This window comes from Triturus cristatus, chromosome 6 (assembly GCF_964204655.1).
Source record: "Triturus cristatus chromosome 6, aTriCri1.1, whole genome shotgun sequence".
NCBI classification, from domain to species: Eukaryota; Metazoa; Chordata; class Amphibia; order Caudata; family Salamandridae; genus Triturus; species Triturus cristatus.
This window is the reverse complement of record NC_140589.1, coordinates 882468667-882487747: the sequence shown is the minus strand read 5'-3', so window position 1 is coordinate 882487747 and position 19081 is coordinate 882468667. Positions and strand designations below refer to the sequence as shown.

Genomic DNA, 19081 nt, shown 5'->3' with positions numbered 1-19081 from the left:
GCTCATGGTTCAGGCTACTGACAAGGAACATTGTGACATCATGCTGCCTGTGGAACAGTGATATTAAAGGTGAGACAGCTGCACAGTAGGTTAGGTGAAGGGCTCTGAGAGGTGAAAGGCAGCATGCTTGGGTCCCTGGACAAGGTGAGCCTATGACAAGGTGTCTGAATTTTCGCCTGTATTGTAATATTAAACACTTTATTGTTGTACCCGCCTGCTGATTAAGGAGTCCTCAAGATCAGCTCCACACAGACGTGGAACTGATGATGTTAATGCAGAATATTTAAGAAACTGAGGCTGATCTAAAACATTTCCTTGGACCTAGGACCATTTCCCCTGACTTTTAGGTCCTTCGTCCTCCTAAAGTCCTTTGTATAAGTTAGGAACACCTGACAGAACAGAATTTCAGGAGGTCAGGTGGGTTTACTTGTGTCTTCTGGTTGTGAGCAGTAAACGTGGCTAAAAAGGTTGATGGAATGGTGTTTTAAAACACACACACACACACACACAACTTCTGGTCCTCTTAAGGACAAAAGTATGGGTAATCCTACATGGGGCCAGTGGCGCAATGGATAACGCGTCTGACTACGGATCAGAAGATTGTAGGTTCGACTCCTATCTGGCTCGAAAGGGTCATAGGTCCCTGTTTTATGGTATTCCTGTGGAATTCTTATTTACCTCAGACTTGTTGTAGGTTCAATATTCTCGAGCAGGACTCATCCAGCAGTCGTTCCATGGTAGGGCTGCAGTAATAGGACCACGGCTAGTTAAAAGTTTCCCATTTGCTGCTGGATTCTATGTGAAGGCCGTCATGTGGTGTGCTGCTTTTGTATTTCAACATGGGTCTCTGAGTCTCTAAACTAGGAAAAAATCTTGTTGAGAAAAGTGTGTGTGAGAGGGTCTGTGGGTGCAGGCAGGTGTGTGCACTTGAGTGCTGACCCATTTACATGTGTGAGAGGGACAAGCAAATTGCCTGTGGGATGTAGGCCTACAACTGGAACCAAGCAGCCAGGCAGAACCACAGGTAAGGAGAGAGGAAGGCAGTTCATTATTAGAGCAGGATCATGAGCATCTTGCCCTGCTCCCTTCTGCCCCGATCGGCCAAGACCTCTCTATTAGGGTGGAGGGTGAACATTTCTTGGACCTCAGAAACTGAGGGATGCAGCGCCGATATGTCCTCCAAGGGCCTAGAGGACCTGGTGCCCAATCATGCCTGGTGTTTTTCAGCTTACCCGACCAATCTGGTTGCAAGGCGGATTTTAACAGTACTGCTGAAAAGGGACTCCCAGACAGCCCTGAGGCCATCATTTGCATAGGCCCTCCCCTTCTCTTTCTCTTGCTTCCCACAAAGCAACGCATCGCTGGCAGCAGTATAGATTTGGGGGTTGTGAAGAATAATGACAGGGAGGCTGAAGAAGGGAAAGAAAAGTCCCAGAAGTCCTGCAGGCTTCCTTGCTAAATGCAGCTGGCCATAGAGTGCACCTTCATTACTGCGAGGTAAATACATTAAAAATGTTGAGGAGAGACAAATTGAAAAATAGATATTAGGAGGAAAGCACTGGAACCTGCTTTATTATTTCAATTAGTCTTGAAAACATAGAACATTTCTCTCCTGAAAGCTGGTAAAAATATGGAACGCTTCACGAATTTGCGTGTCATCCTTGCGCAGGGGCCATGCTAATCTTCTCTGTATCGTTCCAATTTTAGTATATGTGCCGCCGAAGCGAGCACACTTCATTGATGAACCTACAATGTTTATAAACTCTCTAAATCTACGGTCTCTAGACATAGGGTGGCCTGGCAGAGATGCTCGTATGGCCAGTAAGCATTCAAATCTGAGCCAATGGGCAAAAATGCATGAAGAGTAACAATCCATTATTCTTCACTGCATTTGTGGTCCAAGACTTCACCAATTGGAAGTATGTAGATTATGCCAGGGTTGCAAAGGCTCATGGTTCAGGCTACTGACAAGGAACATTGTGACATCATGCTGCCTGTGGAACAGTGATATTAAAGGTGAGACAGCTGCACAGTAGGTTAGGTGAAGGGCTCTGAGAGGTGAAAGGCAGCATGCTTGGGTCCCTGGACAAGGTGAGCCTATGACAAGGTGTCTGAATTTTCGCCTGTATTGTAATATTAAACACTTTATTGTTGTACCCGCCTGCTGATTAAGGAGTCCTCAAGATCAGCTCCACACAGACGTGGAACTGATGATGTTAATGCAGAATATTTAAGAAACTGAGGCTGATCTAAAACATTTCCTTGGACCTAGGACCATTTCCCCTGACTTTTAGGTCCTTCGTCCTCCTAAAGTCCTTTGTATAAGTTAGGAACACCTGACAGAACAGAATTTCAGGAGGTCAGGTGGGTTTACTTGTGTCTTCTGGTTGTGAGCAGTAAACGTGGCTAAAAAGGTTGATGGAATGGTGTTTTAAAACACACACACACACACACACAACTTCTGGTCCTCTTAAGGACAAAAGTATGGGTAATCCTACATGGGGCCAGTGGCGCAATGGATAACACGTCTGACTACGGATCAGAAGATTGTAGGTTCGACTCCTATCTGGCTCGAAAGGGTCATAGGTCCCTGTTTTATGGTATTCCTGTGGAATTCTTATTTACCTCAGACTTGTTGTAGGTTCAATATTCTCGAGCAGGACTCATCCAGCAGTCGTTCCATGGTAGGGCTGCAGTAATAGGACCACGGCTAGTTAAAAGTTTCCCATTTGCTGCTGGATTCTATGTGAAGGCCGTCATGTGGTGTGCTGCTTTTGTATTTCAACATGGGTCTCTGAGTCTCTAAACTAGGAAAAAATCTTGTTGAGAAAAGTGTGTGTGAGAGGGTCTGTGGGTGCAGGCAGGTGTGTGCACTTGAGTGCTGACCCATTTACATGTGTGAGAGGGACAAGCAAATTGCCTGTGGGATGTAGGCCTACAACTGGAACCAAGCAGCCAGGCAGAACCACAGGTAAGGAGAGAGGAAGGCAGTTCATTATTAGAGCAGGATCATGAGCATCTTGCCCTGCTCCCTTCTGCCCCGATCGGCCACGATCGGCCAAGACCTCTCTATTAGGGTGGAGGGTGAACATTTCTTGGACCTCAGAAACTGAGGGATGCAGCGCCAATATGTCCTCCAAGGGCCTAGAGGACCTGGTGCCCAATCATGCCTGGTGTTTTTCAGCTTACCCGACCAATCTGGTTGCAAGGCGGATTTTAACAGTACTGCTGAAAAGGGACTCCCAGACAGCCCTGAGGCCATCATTTGCATAGGCCCTCCCCTTCTCTTTCTCTTGCTTCCCACAAAGCAACGCATCGCTGGCAGCAGTATAGATTTGGGGGTTGTGAAGAATAATGACAGGGAGGCTGAAGAAGGGAAAGAAAAGTCCCAGAAGTCCTGCAGGCTTCCTTGCTAAATGCAGCTGGCCATAGAGTGCACCTTCATTACTGCGAGGTAAATACATTAAAAATGTTGAGGAGAGACAAATTGAAAAATAGATATTAGGAGGAAAGCACTGGAACCTGCTTTATTATTTCAATTAGTCTTGAAAACATAGAACATTTCTCTTCTGAAAGCTGGTAAAAATATGGAACGCTTCACGAATTTGCGTGTCATCCTTGCGCAGGGGCCATGCTAATCTTCTCTGTATCGTTCCAATTTTAGTATATGTGCCGCCGAAGCGAGCACACTTCATTGATGAACCTACAATGTTTATAAACTCTCTAAATCTACGGTCTCTAGACATAGGGTGGCCTGGCAGAGATGCTCGTATGGCCAGTAAGCATTCAAATCTGAGCCAATGGGCAAAAATGCATGAAGAGTAACAATCCATTATTCTTCACTGCATTTGTGGTCCAAGACTTCACCAATTGGAAGTATGTAGATTATGCCAGGGTTGCAAAGGCTCATGGTTCAGGCTACTGACAAGGAACATTGTGACATCATGCTGCCTGTGGAACAGTGATATTAAAGGTGAGACAGCTGCACAGTAGGTTAGGTGAAGGGCTCTGAGAGGTGAAAGGCAGCATGCTTGGGTCCCTGGACAAGGTGAGCCTATGACAAGGTGTCTGAATTTTCGCCTGTATTGTAATATTAAACACTTTATTGTTGTACCCGCCTGCTGATTAAGGAGTCCTCAAGATCAGCTCCACACAGACGTGGAACTGATGATGTTAATGCAGAATATTTAAGAAACTGAGGCTGATCTAAAACATTTCCTTGGACCTAGGACCATTTCCCCTGACTTTTAGGTCCTTCGTCCTCCTAAAGTCCTTTGTATAAGTTAGGAACACCTGACAGAACAGAATTTCAGGAGGTCAGGTGGGTTTACTTGTGTCTTCTGGTTGTGAGCAGTAAACGTGGCTAAAAAGGTTGATGGAATGGTGTTTTAAAACACACACACACACAACTTCTGGTCCTCTTAAGGACAAAAGTATGGGTAATCCTACATGGGGCCAGTGGCGCAATGGATAACGCGTCTGACTACGGATCAGAAGATTGTAGGTTCGACTCCTATCTGGCTCGAAAGGGTCATAGGTCCCTGTTTTATGGTATTCCTGTGGAATTCTTATTTACCTCAGACTTGTTGTAGGTTCAATATTCTCGAGCAGGACTCATCCAGCAGTCGTTCCATGGTAGGGCTGCAGTAATAGGACCACGGCTAGTTAAAAGTTTCCCATTTGCTGCTGGATTCTATGTGAAGGCCGTCATGTGGTGTGCTGCTTTTGTATTTCAACATGGGTCTCTGAGTCTCTAAACTAGGAAAAAATCTTGTTGAGAAAAGTGTGTGTGAGAGGGTCTGTGGGTGCAGGCAGGTGTGTGCACTTGAGTGCTGACCCATTTACATCTGTGAGAGGGACAAGCAAATTGCCTGTGGGATGTAGGCCTACAACTGGAACCAAGCAGCCAGGCAGAACCACAGGTAAGGAGAGAGGAAGGCAGTTCATTATTAGAGCAGGATCATGAGCATCTTGCCCTGCTCCCTTCTGCCCCGATCGGCCACGATCGGCCAAGACCTCTCTATTAGGGTGGAGGGTGAACATTTCTTGGACCTCAGAAACTGAGGGATGCAGCGCCGATATGTCCTCCAAGGGCCTAGAGGACCTGGTGCCCAATCATGCCTGGTGTTTTTCAGCTTACCCGACCAATCTGGTTGCAAGGCGGATTTTAACAGTACTGCTGAAAAGGGACTCCCAGACAGCCCTGAGGCCATCATTTGCATAGGCCCTCCCCTTCTCTTTCTCTTGCTTCCCACAAAGCAACGCATCGCTGGCAGCAGTATAGATTTGGGGGTTGTGAAGAATAATGACAGGGAGGCTGAAGAAGGGAAAGAAAAGTCCCAGAAGTCCTGCAGGCTTCCTTGCTAAATGCAGCTGGCCATAGAGTGCACCTTCATTACTGCGAGGTAAATACATTAAAAATGTTGAGGAGAGACAAATTGAAAAATAGATATTAGGAGGAAAGCACTGGAACCTGCTTTATTATTTCAATTAGTCTTGAAAACATAGAACATTTCTCTCCTGAAAGCTGGTAAAAATATGGAACGCTTCACGAATTTGCGTGTCATCCTTGCGCAGGGGCCATGCTAATCTTCTCTGTATCGTTCCAATTTTAGTATATGTGCCGCCGAAGCGAGCACACTTCATTGATGAACCTACAATGTTTATAAACTCTCTAAATCTACGGTCTCTAGACATAGGGTGGCCTGGCAGAGATGCTCGTATGGCCAGTAAGCATTCAAATCTGAGCCAATGGGCAAAAATGCATGAAGAGTAACAATCCATTATTCTTCACTGCATTTGTGGTCCAAGACTTCACCAATTGGAAGTATGTAGATTATGCCAGGGTTGCAAAGGCTCATGGTTCAGGCTACTGACAAGGAACATTGTGACATCATGCTGCCTGTGGAACAGTGATATTAAAGGTGAGACAGCTGCACAGTAGGTTAGGTGAAGGGCTCTGAGAGGTGAAAGGCAGCATGCTTGGGTCCCTGGACAAGGTGAGCCTATGACAAGGTGTCTGAATTTTCGCCTGTATTGTAATATTAAACACTTTATTGTTGTACCCGCCTGCTGATTAAGGAGTCCTCAAGATCAGCTCCACACAGACGTGGAACTGATGATGTTAATGCAGAATATTTAAGAAACTGAGGCTGATCTAAAACATTTCCTTGGACCTAGGACCATTTCCCCTGACTTTTAGGTCCTTCGTCCTCCTAAAGTCCTTTGTATAAGTTAGGAACACCTGACAGAACAGAATTTCAGGAGGTCAGGTGGGTTTACTTGTGTCTTCTGGTTGTGAGCAGTAAACGTGGCTAAAAAGGTTGATGGAATGGTGTTTTAAAACACACACACACACAACTTCTGGTCCTCTTAAGGACAAAAGTATGGGTAATCCTACATGGGGCCAGTGGCGCAATGGATAACGCGTCTGACTACGGATCAGAAGATTGTAGGTTCGACTCCTATCTGGCTCGAAAGGGTCATAGGTCCCTGTTTTATGGTATTCCTGTGGAATTCTTATTTACCTCAGACTTGTTGTAGGTTCAATATTCTCGAGCAGGACTCATCCAGCAGTCGTTCCATGGTAGGGCTGCAGTAATAGGACCACGGCTAGTTAAAAGTTTCCCATTTGCTGCTGGATTCTATGTGAAGGCCGTCATGTGGTGTGCTGCTTTTGTATTTCAACATGGGTCTCTGAGTCTCTAAACTAGGAAAAAATCTTGTTGAGAAAAGTGTGTGTGAGAGGGTCTGTGGGTGCAGGCAGGTGTGTGCACTTGAGTGCTGACCCATTTACATGTGTGAGAGGGACAAGCAAATTGCCTGTGGGATGTAGGCCTACAACTGGAACCAAGCAGCCAGGCAGAACCACAGGTAAGGAGAGAGGAAGGCAGTTCATTATTAGAGCAGGATCATGAGCATCTTGCCCTGCTCCCTTCTGCCCCGATCGGCCACGATCGGCCAAGACCTCTCTATTAGGGTGGAGGGTGAACATTTCTTGGACCTCAGAAACTGAGGGATGCAGCGCCGATATGTCCTCCAAGGGCCTAGAGGACCTGGTGCCCAATCATGCCTGGTGTTTTTCAGCTTACCCGACCAATCTGGTTGCAAGGCGGATTTTAACAGTACTGCTGAAAAGGGACTCCCAGACAGCCCTGAGGCCATCATTTGCATAGGCCCTCCCCTTCTCTTTCTCTTGCTTCCCACAAAGCAACGCATCGCTGGCAGCAGTATAGATTTGGGGGTTGTGAAGAATAATGACAGGGAGGCTGAAGAAGGGAAAGAAAAGTCCCAGAAGTCCTGCAGGCTTCCTTGCTAAATGCAGCTGGCCATAGAGTGCACCTTCATTACTGCGAGGTAAATACATTAAAAATGTTGAGGAGAGACAAATTGAAAAATAGATATTAGGAGGAAAGCACTGGAACCTGCTTTATTATTTCAATTAGTCTTGAAAACATAGAACATTTCTCTCCTGAAAGCTGGTAAAAATATGGAACGCTTCACGAATTTGCGTGTCATCCTTGCGCAGGGGCCATGCTAATCTTCTCTGTATCGTTCCAATTTTAGTATATGTGCCGCCGAAGCGAGCACACTTCATTGATGAACCTACAATGTTTATAAACTCTCTAAATCTACGGTCTCTAGACATAGGGTGGCCTGGCAGAGATGCTCGTATGGCCAGTAAGCATTCAAATCTGAGCCAATGGGCAAAAATGCATGAAGAGTAACAATCCATTATTCTTCACTGCATTTGTGGTCCAAGACTTCACCAATTGGAAGTATGTAGATTATGCCAGGGTTGCAAAGGCTCATGGTTCAGGCTACTGACAAGGAACATTGTGACATCATGCTGCCTGTGGAACAGTGATATTAAAGGTGAGACAGCTGCACAGTAGGTTAGGTGAAGGGCTCTGAGAGGTGAAAGGCAGCATGCATGGGTCCCTGGACAAGGTGAGCCTATGACAAGGTGTCTGAATTTTCGCCTGTATTGTAATATTAAACACTTTATTGTTGTACCCGCCTGCTGATTAAGGAGTCCTCAAGATCAGCTCCACACAGACGTGGAACTGATGATGTTAATGCAGAATATTTAAGAAACTGAGGCTGATCTAAAACATTTCCTTGGACCTAGGACCATTTCCCCTGACTTTTAGGTCCTTCGTCCTCCTAAAGTCCTTTGTATAAGTTAGGAACACCTGACAGAACAGAATTTCAGGAGGTCAGGTGGGTTTACTTGTGTCTTCTGGTTGTGAGCAGTAAACGTGGCTAAAAAGGTTGATGGAATGGTGTTTTAAAACACACACACACACACACAACTTCTGGTCCTCTTAAGGACAAAAGTATGGGTAATCCTACATGGGGCCAGTGGCGCAATGGATAACGCGTCTGACTACGGCTTAGAAGATTGTAGGTTCGACTCCTATCTGGCTCGAAAGGGTCATAGGTCCCTGTTTTATGGTATTCCTGTGGAATTCTTATTTACCTCAGACTTGTTGTAGGTTCAATATTCTCGAGCAGGACTCATCCAGCAGTCGTTCCATGGTAGGGCTGCAGTAATAGGACCACGGCTAGTTAAAAGTTTCCCATTTGCTGCTGGATTCTATGTGAAGGCCGTCATGTGGTGTGCTGCTTTTGTATTTCAACATGGGTCTCTGAGTCTCTAAACTAGGAAAAAATCTTGTTGAGAAAAGTGTGTGTGAGAGGGTCTGTGGGTGCAGGCAGGTGTGTGCACTTGAGTGCTGACCCATTTACATGTGTGAGAGGGACAAGCAAATTGCCTGTGGGATGTAGGCCTACAACTGGAACCAAGCAGCCAGGCAGAACCACAGGTAAGGAGAGAGGAAGGCAGTTCATTATTAGAGCAGGATCATGAGCATCTTGCCCTGCTCCCTTCTGCCCCGATCGGCCACGACCTCTCTATTAGGGTGGAGGGTGAACATTTCTTGGACCTCAGAAACTGAGGGATGCAGCGCCGATATGTCCTCCAAGGGCCTAGAGGACCTGGTGCCCAATCATGCCTGGTGTTTTTCAGCTTACCCGACCAATCTGGTTGCAAGGCGGATTTTAACAGTACTGCTGAAAAGGGACTCCCAGACAGCCCTGAGGCCATCATTTGCATAGGCCCTCCCCTTCTCTTTCTCTTGCTTCCCACAAAGCAACGCATCGCTGGCAGCAGTATAGATTTGGGGGTTGTGAAGAATAATGACAGGGAGGCTGAAGAAGGGAAAGAAAAGTCCCAGAAGTCCTGCAGGCTTCCTTGCTAAATGCAGCTGGCCATAGAGTGCACCTTCATTACTGCGAGGTAAATACATTAAAAATGTTGAGGAGAGACAAATTGAAAAATAGATATTAGGAGGAAAGCACTGGAACCTGCTTTATTATTTCAATTAGTCTTGAAAACATAGAACATTTCTCTCCTGAAAGCTGGTAAAAATATGGAACGCTTCACGAATTTGCGTGTCATCCTTGCGCAGGGGCCATGCTAATCTTCTCTGTATCGTTACAATTTTAGTATATGTGCCGCCGAAGCGAGCACACTTCATTGATGAACCTACAATGTTTATAAACTCTCTAAATCTACGGTCTCTAGACATAGGGTGGCCTGGCAGAGATGCTCGTATGGCCAGTAAGCATTCAAATCTGAGCCAATGGGCAAAAATGCATGAAGAGTAACAATCCATTATTCTTCACTGCATTTGTGGTCCAAGACTTCACCAATTGGAAGTATGTAGATTATGCCAGGGTTGCAAAGGCTCATGGTTCAGGCTACTGACAAGGAACATTGTGACATCATGCTGCCTGTGGAACAGTGATATTAAAGGTGAGACAGCTGCACAGTAGGTTAGGTGAAGGGCTCTGAGAGGTGAAAGGCAGCATGCTTGGGTCCCTGGACAAGGTGAGCCTATGACAAGGTGTCTGAATTTTCGCCTGTATTGTAATATTAAACACTTTATTGTTGTACCCGCCTGCTGATTAAGGAGTCCTCAAGATCAGCTCCACACAGACGTGGAACTGATGATGTTAATGCAGAATATTTAAGAAACTGAGGCTGATCTAAAACATTTCCTTGGACCTAGGACCATTTCCCCTGACTTTTAGGTCCTTCGTCCTCCTAAAGTCCTTTGTATAAGTTAGGAACACCTGACAGAACAGAATTTCAGGAGGTCAGGTGGGTTTACTTGTGTCTTCTGGTTGTGAGCAGTAAACGTGGCTAAAAAGGTTGATGGAATGGTGTTTTAAAACACACACACACACACACACAACTTCTGGTCCTCTTAAGGACAAAAGTATGGGTAATCCTACATGGGGCCAGTGGCGCAATGGATAACGCGTCTGACTACGGATCAGAAGATTGTAGGTTCGACTCCTATCTGGCTCGAAAGGGTCATAGGTCCCTGTTTTATGGTATTCCTGTGGAATTCTTATTTACCTCAGACTTGTTGTAGGTTCAATATTCTCGAGCAGGACTCATCCAGCAGTCGTTCCATGGTAGGGCTGCAGTAATAGGACCACGGCTAGTTAAAAGTTTCCCATTTGCTGCTGGATTCTATGTGAAGGCCGTCATGTGGTGTGCTGCTTTTGTATTTCAACATGGGTCTCTGAGTCTCTAAACTAGGAAAAAATCTTGTTGAGAAAAGTGTGTGTGAGAGGGTCTGTGGGTGCAGGCAGGTGTGTGCACTTGAGTGCTGACCCATTTACATGTGTGAGAGGGACAAGCAAATTGCCTGTGGGATGTAGGCCTACAACTGGAACCAAGCAGCCAGGCAGAACCACAGGTAAGGAGAGAGGAAGGCAGTTCATTATTAGAGCAGGATCATGAGCATCTTGCCCTGCTCCCTTCTGCCCCGATCGGCCAAGACCTCTCTATTAGGGTGGAGGGTGAACATTTCTTGGACCTCAGAAACTGAGGGATGCAGCGCCGATATGTCCTCCAAGGGCCTAGAGGACCTGGTGCCCAATCATGCCTGGTGTTTTTCAGCTTACCCGACCAATCTGGTTGCAAGGCGGATTTTAACAGTACTGCTGAAAAGGGACTCCCAGACAGCCCTGAGGCCATCATTTGCATAGGCCCTCCCCTTCTCTTTCTCTTGCTTCCCACAAAGCAACGCATCGCTGGCAGCAGTATAGATTTGGGGGTTGTGAAGAATAATGACAGGGAGGCTGAAGAAGGGAAAGAAAAGTCCCAGAAGTCCTGCAGGCTTCCTTGCTAAATGCAGCTGGCCATAGAGTGCACCTTCATTACTGCGAGGTAAATACATTAAAAATGTTGAGGAGAGACAAATTGAAAAATAGATATTAGGAGGAAAGCACTGGAACCTGCTTTATTATTTCAATTAGTCTTGAAAACATAGAACATTTCTCTCCTGAAAGCTGGTAAAAATATGGAACGCTTCACGAATTTGCGTGTCATCCTTGCGCAGGGGCCATGCTAATCTTCTCTGTATCGTTCCAATTTTAGTATATGTGCCGCCGAAGCGAGCACACTTCATTGATGAACCTACAATGTTTATAAACTCTCTAAATCTACGGTCTCTAGACATAGGGTGGCCTGGCAGAGATGCTCGTATGGCCAGTAAGCATTCAAATCTGAGCCAATGGGCAAAAATGCATGAAGAGTAACAATCCATTATTCTTCACTGCATTTGTGGTCCAAGACTTCACCAATTGGAAGTATGTAGATTATGCCAGGGTTGCAAAGGCTCATGGTTCAGGCTACTGACAAGGAACATTGTGACATCATGCTGCCTGTGGAACAGTGATATTAAAGGTGAGACAGCTGCACAGTAGGTTAGGTGAAGGGCTCTGAGAGGTGAAAGGCAGCATGCTTGGGTCCCTGGACAAGGTGAGCCTATGACAAGGTGTCTGAATTTTCGCCTGTATTGTAATATTAAACACTTTATTGTTGTACCCGCCTGCTGATTAAGGAGTCCTCAAGATCAGCTCCACACAGACGTGGAACTGATGATGTTAATGCAGAATATTTAAGAAACTGAGGCTGATCTAAAACATTTCCTTGGACCTAGGACCATTTCCCCTGACTTTTAGGTCCTTCGTCCTCCTAAAGTCCTTTGTATAAGTTAGGAACACCTGACAGAACAGAATTTCAGGAGGTCAGGTGGGTTTACTTGTGTCTTCTGGTTGTGAGCAGTAAACGTGGCTAAAAAGGTTGATGGAATGGTGTTTTAAAACACACACACACACACACACAACTTCTGGTCCTCTTAAGGACAAAAGTATGGGTAATCCTACATGGGGCCAGTGGCGCAATGGATAACACGTCTGACTACGGATCAGAAGATTGTAGGTTCGACTCCTATCTGGCTCGAAAGGGTCATAGGTCCCTGTTTTATGGTATTCCTGTGGAATTCTTATTTACCTCAGACTTGTTGTAGGTTCAATATTCTCGAGCAGGACTCATCCAGCAGTCGTTCCATGGTAGGGCTGCAGTAATAGGACCACGGCTAGTTAAAAGTTTCCCATTTGCTGCTGGATTCTATGTGAAGGCCGTCATGTGGTGTGCTGCTTTTGTATTTCAACATGGGTCTCTGAGTCTCTAAACTAGGAAAAAATCTTGTTGAGAAAAGTGTGTGTGAGAGGGTCTGTGGGTGCAGGCAGGTGTGTGCACTTGAGTGCTGACCCATTTACATGTGTGAGAGGGACAAGCAAATTGCCTGTGGGATGTAGGCCTACAACTGGAACCAAGCAGCCAGGCAGAACCACAGGTAAGGAGAGAGGAAGGCAGTTCATTATTAGAGCAGGATCATGAGCATCTTGCCCTGCTCCCTTCTGCCCCGATCGGCCACGATCGGCCAAGACCTCTCTATTAGGGTGGAGGGTGAACATTTCTTGGACCTCAGAAACTGAGGGATGCAGCGCCAATATGTCCTCCAAGGGCCTAGAGGACCTGGTGCCCAATCATGCCTGGTGTTTTTCAGCTTACCCGACCAATCTGGTTACAAGGCGGATTTTAACAGTACTGCTGAAAAGGGACTCCCAGACAGCCCTGAGGCCATCATTTGCATAGGCCCTCCCCTTCTCTTTCTCTTGCTTCCCACAAAGCAACGCATCGCTGGCAGCAGTATAGATTTGGGGGTTGTGAAGAATAATGACAGGGAGGCTGAAGAAGGGAAAGAAAAGTCCCAGAAGTCCTGCAGGCTTCCTTGCTAAATGCAGCTGGCCATAGAGTGCACCTTCATTACTGCGAGGTAAATACATTAAAAATGTTGAGGAGAGACAAATTGAAAAATAGATATTAGGAGGAAAGCACTGGAACCTGCTTTATTATTTCAATTAGTCTTGAAAACATAGAACATTTCTCTTCTGAAAGCTGGTAAAAATATGGAACGCTTCACGAATTTGCGTGTCATCCTTGCGCAGGGGCCATGCTAATCTTCTCTGTATCGTTCCAATTTTAGTATATGTGCCGCCGAAGCGAGCACACTTCATTGATGAACCTACAATGTTTATAAACTCTCTAAATCTACGGTCTCTAGACATAGGGTGGCCTGGCAGAGATGCTCGTATGGCCAGTAAGCATTCAAATCTGAGCCAATGGGCAAAAATGCATGAAGAGTAACAATCCATTATTCTTCACTGCATTTGTGGTCCAAGACTTCACCAATTGGAAGTATGTAGATTATGCCAGGGTTGCAAAGGCTCATGGTTCAGGCTACTGACAAGGAACATTGTGACATCATGCTGCCTGTGGAACAGTGATATTAAAGGTGAGACAGCTGCACAGTAGGTTAGGTGAAGGGCTCTGAGAGGTGAAAGGCAGCATGCTTGGGTCCCTGGACAAGGTGAGCCTATGACAAGGTGTCTGAATTTTCGCCTGTATTGTAATATTAAACACTTTATTGTTGTACCCGCCTGCTGATTAAGGAGTCCTCAAGATCAGCTCCACACAGACGTGGAACTGATGATGTTAATGCAGAATATTTAAGAAACTGAGGCTGATCTAAAACATTTCCTTGGACCTAGGACCATTTCCCCTGACTTTTAGGTCCTTCGTCCTCCTAAAGTCCTTTGTATAAGTTAGGAACACCTGACAGAACAGAATTTCAGGAGGTCAGGTGGGTTTACTTGTGTCTTCTGGTTGTGAGCAGTAAACGTGGCTAAAAAGGTTGATGGAATGGTGTTTTAAAACACACACACACACACACACACACAACTTCTGGTCCTCTTAAGGACAAAAGTATGGGTAATCCTACATGGGGCCAGTGGCGCAATGGATAACGCGTCTGACTACGGATCAGAAGATTGTAGGTTCGACTCCTATCTGGCTCGAAAGGGTCATAGGTCCCTGTTTTATGGTATTCCTGTGGAATTCTTATTTACCTCAGACTTGTTGTAGGTTCAATATTCTCGAGCAGGACTCATCCAGCAGTCGTTCCATGGTAGGGCTGCAGTAATAGGACCACGGCTAGTTAAAAGTTTCCCATTTGCTGCTGGATTCTATGTGAAGGCCGTCATGTGGTGTGCTGCTTTTGTATTTCAACATGGGTCTCTGAGTCTCTAAACTAGGAAAAAATCTTGTTGAGAAAAGTGTGTGTGAGAGGGTCTGTGGGTGCAGGCAGGTGTGTGCACTTGAGTGCTGACCCATTTACATGTGTGAGAGGGACAAGCAAATTGCCTGTGGGATGTAGGCCTACAACTGGAACCAAGCAGCCAGGCAGAACCACAGGTAAGGAGAGAGGAAGGCAGTTCATTATTAGAGCAGGATCATGAGCATCTTGCCCTGCTCCCTTCTGCCCCGATCGGCCAAGACCTCTCTATTAGGGTGGAGGGTGAACATTTCTTGGACCTCAGAAACTGAGGGATGCAGCGCCGATATGTCCTCCAAGGGCCTAGAGGACCTGGTGCCCAATCATGCCTGGTGTTTTTCAGCTTACCCGACCAATCTGGTTGCAAGGCGGATTTTAACAGTACTGCTGAAAAGGGACTCCCAGACAGCCCTGAGGCCATCATTTGCATAGGCCCTCCCCTTCTCTTTCTCTTGCTTCCCACAAAGCAACGCATCGCTGGCAGCAGTATAGATTTGGGGGTTGTGAAGAATAATGACAGGGAGGCTGAAGAAGGGAAAGAAAAGTCCCAGAAGTCCTGCAGGCTTCCTTGCTAAATGCAGCTGGCCATAGAGTGCACCTTCATTACTGCGAGGTAAATACATTAAAAATGTTGAGGAGAGACAAATTGAAAAATAGATATTAGGAGGAAAGCACTGGAACCTGCTTTATTATTTCAATTAGTCTTGAAAACATAGAACATTTCTCTCCTGAAAGCTGGTAAAAATATGGAACGCTTCACGAATTTGCGTGTCATCCTTGCGCAGGGGCCATGCTAATCTTCTCTGTATCGTTCCAATTTTAGTATATGTGCCGCCGAAGCGAGCACACTTCATTGATGAACCTACAATGTTTATAAACTCTCTAAATCTACGGTCTCTAGACATAGGGTGGCCTGGCAGAGATGCTCGTATGGCCAGTAAGCATTCAAATCTGAGCCAATGGGCAAAAATGCATGAAGAGTAACAATCCATTATTCTTCACTGCATTTGTGGTCCAAGACTTCACCAATTGGAAGTATGTAGATTATGCCAGGGTTGCAAAGGCTCATGGTTCAGGCTACTGACAAGGAACATTGTGACATCATGCTGCCTGTGGAACAGTGATATTAAAGGTGAGACAGCTGCACAGTAGGTTAGGTGAAGGGCTCTGAGAGGTGAAAGGCAGCATGCTTGGGTCCCTGGACAAGGTGAGCCTATGACAAGGTGTCTGAATTTTCGCCTGTATTGTAATATTAAACACTTTATTGTTGTACCCGCCTGCTGATTAAGGAGTCCTCAAGATCAGCTCCACACAGACGTGGAACTGATGATGTTAATGCAGAATATTTAAGAAACTGAGGCTGATCTAAAACATTTCCTTGGACCTAGGACCATTTCCCCTGACTTTTAGGTCCTTCGTCCTCCTAAAGTCCTTTGTATAAGTTAGGAACACCTGACAGAACAGAATTTCAGGAGGTCAGGTGGGTTTACTTGTGTCTTCTGGTTGTGAGCAGTAAACGTGGCTAAAAAGGTTGATGGAATGGTGTTTTAAAACACACACACACACACACACAACTTCTGGTCCTCTTAAGGACAAAAGTATGGGTAATCCTACATGGGGCCAGTGGCGCAATGGATAACACGTCTGACTACGGATCAGAAGATTGTAGGTTCGACTCCTATCTGGCTCGAAAGGGTCATAGGTCCCTGTTTTATGGTATTCCTGTGGAATTCTTATTTACCTCAGACTTGTTGTAGGTTCAATATTCTCGAGCAGGACTCATCCAGCAGTCGTTCCATGGTAGGGCTGCAGTAATAGGACCACGGCTAGTTAAAAGTTTCCCATTTGCTGCTGGATTCTATGTGAAGGCCGTCATGTGGTGTGCTGCTTTTGTATTTCAACATGGGTCTCTGAGTCTCTAAACTAGGAAAAAATCTTGTTGAGAAAAGTGTGTGTGAGAGGGTCTGTGGGTGCAGGCAGGTGTGTGCACTTGAGTGCTGACCCATTTACATGTGTGAGAGGGACAAGCAAATTGCCTGTGGGATGTAGGCCTACAACTGGAACCAAGCAGCCAGGCAGAACCACAGGTAAGGAGAGAGGAAGGCAGTTCATTATTAGAGCAGGATCATGAGCATCTTGCCCTGCTCCCTTCTGCCCCGATCGGCCACGATCGGCCAAGACCTCTCTATTAGGGTGGAGGGTGAACATTTCTTGGACCTCAGAAACTGAGGGATGCAGCGCCAATATGTCCTCCAAGGGCCTAGAGGACCTGGTGCCCAATCATGCCTGGTGTTTTTCAGCTTACCCGACCAATCTGGTTACAAGGCGGATTTTAACAGTACTGCTGAAAAGGGACTCCCAGACAGCCCTGAGGCCATCATTTGCATAGGCCCTCCCCTTCTCTTTCTCTTGCTTCCCACAAAGCAACGCATCGCTGGCAGCAGTATAGATTTGGGGGTTGTGAAGAATAATGACAGGGAGGCTGAAGAAGGGAAAGAAAAGTCCCAGAAGTCCTGCAGGCTTCCTTGCTAAATGCAGCTGGCCATAGAGTGCACCTTCATTACTGCGAGGTAAATACATTAAAAATGTTGAGGAGAGACAAATTGAAAAATAGATATTAGGAGGAAAGCACTGGAACCTGCTTTATTATTTCAATTAGTCTTGAAAACATAGAACATTTCTCTTCTGAAAGCTGGTAAAAATATGGAACGCTTCACGAATTTGCGTGTCATCCTTGCGCAGGGGCCATGCTAATCTTCTCTGTATCGTTCCAATTTTAGTATATGTGCCGCCGAAGCGAGCACACTTCATTGATGAACCTACAATGTTTATAAACTCTCTAAATCTACGGTCTCTAGACATAGGGTGGCCTGGCAGAGATGCTCGTATGGCCAGTAAGCATTCAAATCTGAGCCAATGGGCAAAAATGCATGAAGAGTAACAATCCATTATTCTTCACTGCATTTGTGGTCCAAGACTTCACCAATTGGAAGTATGTAGATTATGCCAGGGTTGCAAAGGCTCATGGTTCAGGCTACTGACAAGGAACATTGTGACATCATGCTGCCTGTGGAACAGTGATATTAAAGGTGAGACAGCTGCACAGTAGGTTAGGTGAAGGGCTCTGAGAGGTGAAAGGCAGCATGCTTGGGTCCCTGGACAAGGTGAGCCTATGACAAGGTGTCTGAATTTTCGCCTGTATTGTAATATTAAACACTTTATTGTTGTACCCGCCTGCTGATTAAGGAGTCCTCAAGATCAGCTCCACACAGACGTGGAACTGATGATGTTAATGCAGAATATTTAAGAAACTGAGGCTGATCTAAAACATTTCCTTGGACCTAGGACCATTTCCCCTGACTTTTAGGTCCTTCGTCCTCCTAAAGTCCTTTGTATAAGTTAGGAACACCTGACAGAACAGAATTTCAGGAGGTCAGGTGGGTTTACTTGTGTCTTCTGGTTGTGAGCAGTAAACGTGGCTAAAAAGGTTGATGGAATGGTGTTTTAAAACACACACACACACACACACACACAACTTCTGGTCCTCTTAAGGACAAAAGTATGGGTAATCCTACATGGGGCCAGTGGCGCAATGGATAACGCGTCTGACTACGGATCAGAAGATTGTAGGTTCGACTCCTATCTGGCTCGAAAGGGTCATAGGTCCCTGTTTTATGGTATTCCTGTGGAATTCTTATTTACCTCAGACTTGTTGTAGGTTCAATATTCTCGAGCAGGACTCATCCAGCAGTCGTTCCATGGTAGGGCTGCAGTAATAGGACCACGGCTAGTTAAAAGTTTCCCATTTGCTGCTGGATTCTATGTGAAGGCCGTCATGTGGTGTGCTGCTTTTGTATTTCAACATGGGTCTCTGAGTCTCTAAACTAGGAAAAAATCTTGTTGAGAAAAGTGTGTGTGAGAGGGTCTGTGGGTGCAGGCAGGTGTGTGCACTTGAGTGCTGACCCATTTACATGTGTGAGAGGGACAAGCAAATTGCCTGTGGGATGTAGGCCTACAACTGGAACCAAGCAGCCAGGCAGAACCACAGGTAAGGAGAGAGGAAGGCAGTTCATTATTAGAGCAGGATCATGAGCATCTTGCCCTGCTCCCTTCTGCCCCGATCGGCCACGATCGGCCAAGACCTCTCTATTAGGGTGGAGGGTGAACATTTCTTGGACCTCAGAAACTGAGGGATGCAGCGCCGATATGTCCTCCAAGGGCCTAGAGGACCTGGTGCCCAATCATGCCTGGTGTTTTTCAGCTTACCCGACCAATCTGGTTGCAAGGCGGATTTTAACAGTACTGCTGAAAAGGGACTCCCAGACAGCCCTGAGGCCATCATTTGCATAGGCCCTCCCCTTCTCTTTCTCTTGCTTCCCACAAAGCAACGCATCGCTGGCAGCAGTATAGATTTGGGGGTTGTGAAGAATAATGACAGGGAGGCTGAAGAAGGGAAAGAAAAGTCCCAGAAGTCCTGCAGGCTTCCTTGCTAAATGCAGCTGGCCATAGAGTGCACCTTCATTACTGCGAGGTAAATA

The 19081-nt window shown here is 46.1% G+C and overlaps 15 non-coding genes across 15 annotated transcripts; 6 read left to right on the top strand and 9 right to left on the bottom strand.

Annotated features, from left to right (window-relative positions):
* The first annotated feature begins 554 nt into the window (after positions 1–554).
* On the top strand, positions 555–627 carry TRNAR-ACG (transfer RNA arginine (anticodon ACG)). The gene has a single exon. It is a non-coding gene; the product is annotated as a tRNA-Arg (tRNA).
* Positions 628–1624: 997 nt separating this feature from the next.
* On the bottom strand, positions 1625–1731 carry LOC146818560 (U6 spliceosomal RNA). Its single transcript, XR_014963610.1, has one exon. It is a non-coding gene; the product is annotated as a U6 spliceosomal RNA (small nuclear RNA).
* A 1850-nt stretch (positions 1732–3581) lies between these two features.
* On the bottom strand, positions 3582–3688 carry LOC146818559 (U6 spliceosomal RNA). The gene has a single exon (XR_014963609.1). It is a non-coding gene; the product is annotated as a U6 spliceosomal RNA (small nuclear RNA).
* Positions 3689–4452: 764 nt separating this feature from the next.
* TRNAR-ACG (transfer RNA arginine (anticodon ACG)) lies at positions 4453–4525 on the top strand. The gene has a single exon. It is a non-coding gene; the product is annotated as a tRNA-Arg (tRNA).
* Positions 4526–5532: 1007 nt separating this feature from the next.
* Positions 5533–5639, bottom strand: LOC146818557 (U6 spliceosomal RNA). Its single transcript, XR_014963608.1, has one exon. It is a non-coding gene; the product is annotated as a U6 spliceosomal RNA (small nuclear RNA).
* Positions 5640–6403: 764 nt separating this feature from the next.
* Positions 6404–6476, top strand: TRNAR-ACG (transfer RNA arginine (anticodon ACG)). Its single transcript has one exon. It is a non-coding gene; the product is annotated as a tRNA-Arg (tRNA).
* A 1007-nt stretch (positions 6477–7483) lies between these two features.
* Positions 7484–7590, bottom strand: LOC146818555 (U6 spliceosomal RNA). The gene has a single exon (XR_014963607.1). It is a non-coding gene; the product is annotated as a U6 spliceosomal RNA (small nuclear RNA).
* Positions 7591–9428: 1838 nt separating this feature from the next.
* Positions 9429–9535, bottom strand: LOC146818554 (U6 spliceosomal RNA). Its single transcript, XR_014964436.1, has one exon. It is a non-coding gene; the product is annotated as a U6 spliceosomal RNA (small nuclear RNA).
* Positions 9536–10305: 770 nt separating this feature from the next.
* Positions 10306–10378, top strand: TRNAR-ACG (transfer RNA arginine (anticodon ACG)). The gene has a single exon. It is a non-coding gene; the product is annotated as a tRNA-Arg (tRNA).
* A 997-nt stretch (positions 10379–11375) lies between these two features.
* Positions 11376–11482, bottom strand: LOC146818552 (U6 spliceosomal RNA). Its single transcript, XR_014963606.1, has one exon. It is a non-coding gene; the product is annotated as a U6 spliceosomal RNA (small nuclear RNA).
* Positions 11483–13332: 1850 nt separating this feature from the next.
* Positions 13333–13439, bottom strand: LOC146818551 (U6 spliceosomal RNA). The gene has a single exon (XR_014963605.1). It is a non-coding gene; the product is annotated as a U6 spliceosomal RNA (small nuclear RNA).
* Positions 13440–14213: 774 nt separating this feature from the next.
* On the top strand, positions 14214–14286 carry TRNAR-ACG (transfer RNA arginine (anticodon ACG)). Its single transcript has one exon. It is a non-coding gene; the product is annotated as a tRNA-Arg (tRNA).
* A 997-nt stretch (positions 14287–15283) lies between these two features.
* LOC146818549 (U6 spliceosomal RNA) lies at positions 15284–15390 on the bottom strand. The gene has a single exon (XR_014963604.1). It is a non-coding gene; the product is annotated as a U6 spliceosomal RNA (small nuclear RNA).
* A 1850-nt stretch (positions 15391–17240) lies between these two features.
* Positions 17241–17347, bottom strand: LOC146818548 (U6 spliceosomal RNA). Its single transcript, XR_014963603.1, has one exon. It is a non-coding gene; the product is annotated as a U6 spliceosomal RNA (small nuclear RNA).
* A 774-nt stretch (positions 17348–18121) lies between these two features.
* Positions 18122–18194, top strand: TRNAR-ACG (transfer RNA arginine (anticodon ACG)). Its single transcript has one exon. It is a non-coding gene; the product is annotated as a tRNA-Arg (tRNA).
* Positions 18195–19081: the final 887 nt, after the last annotated feature.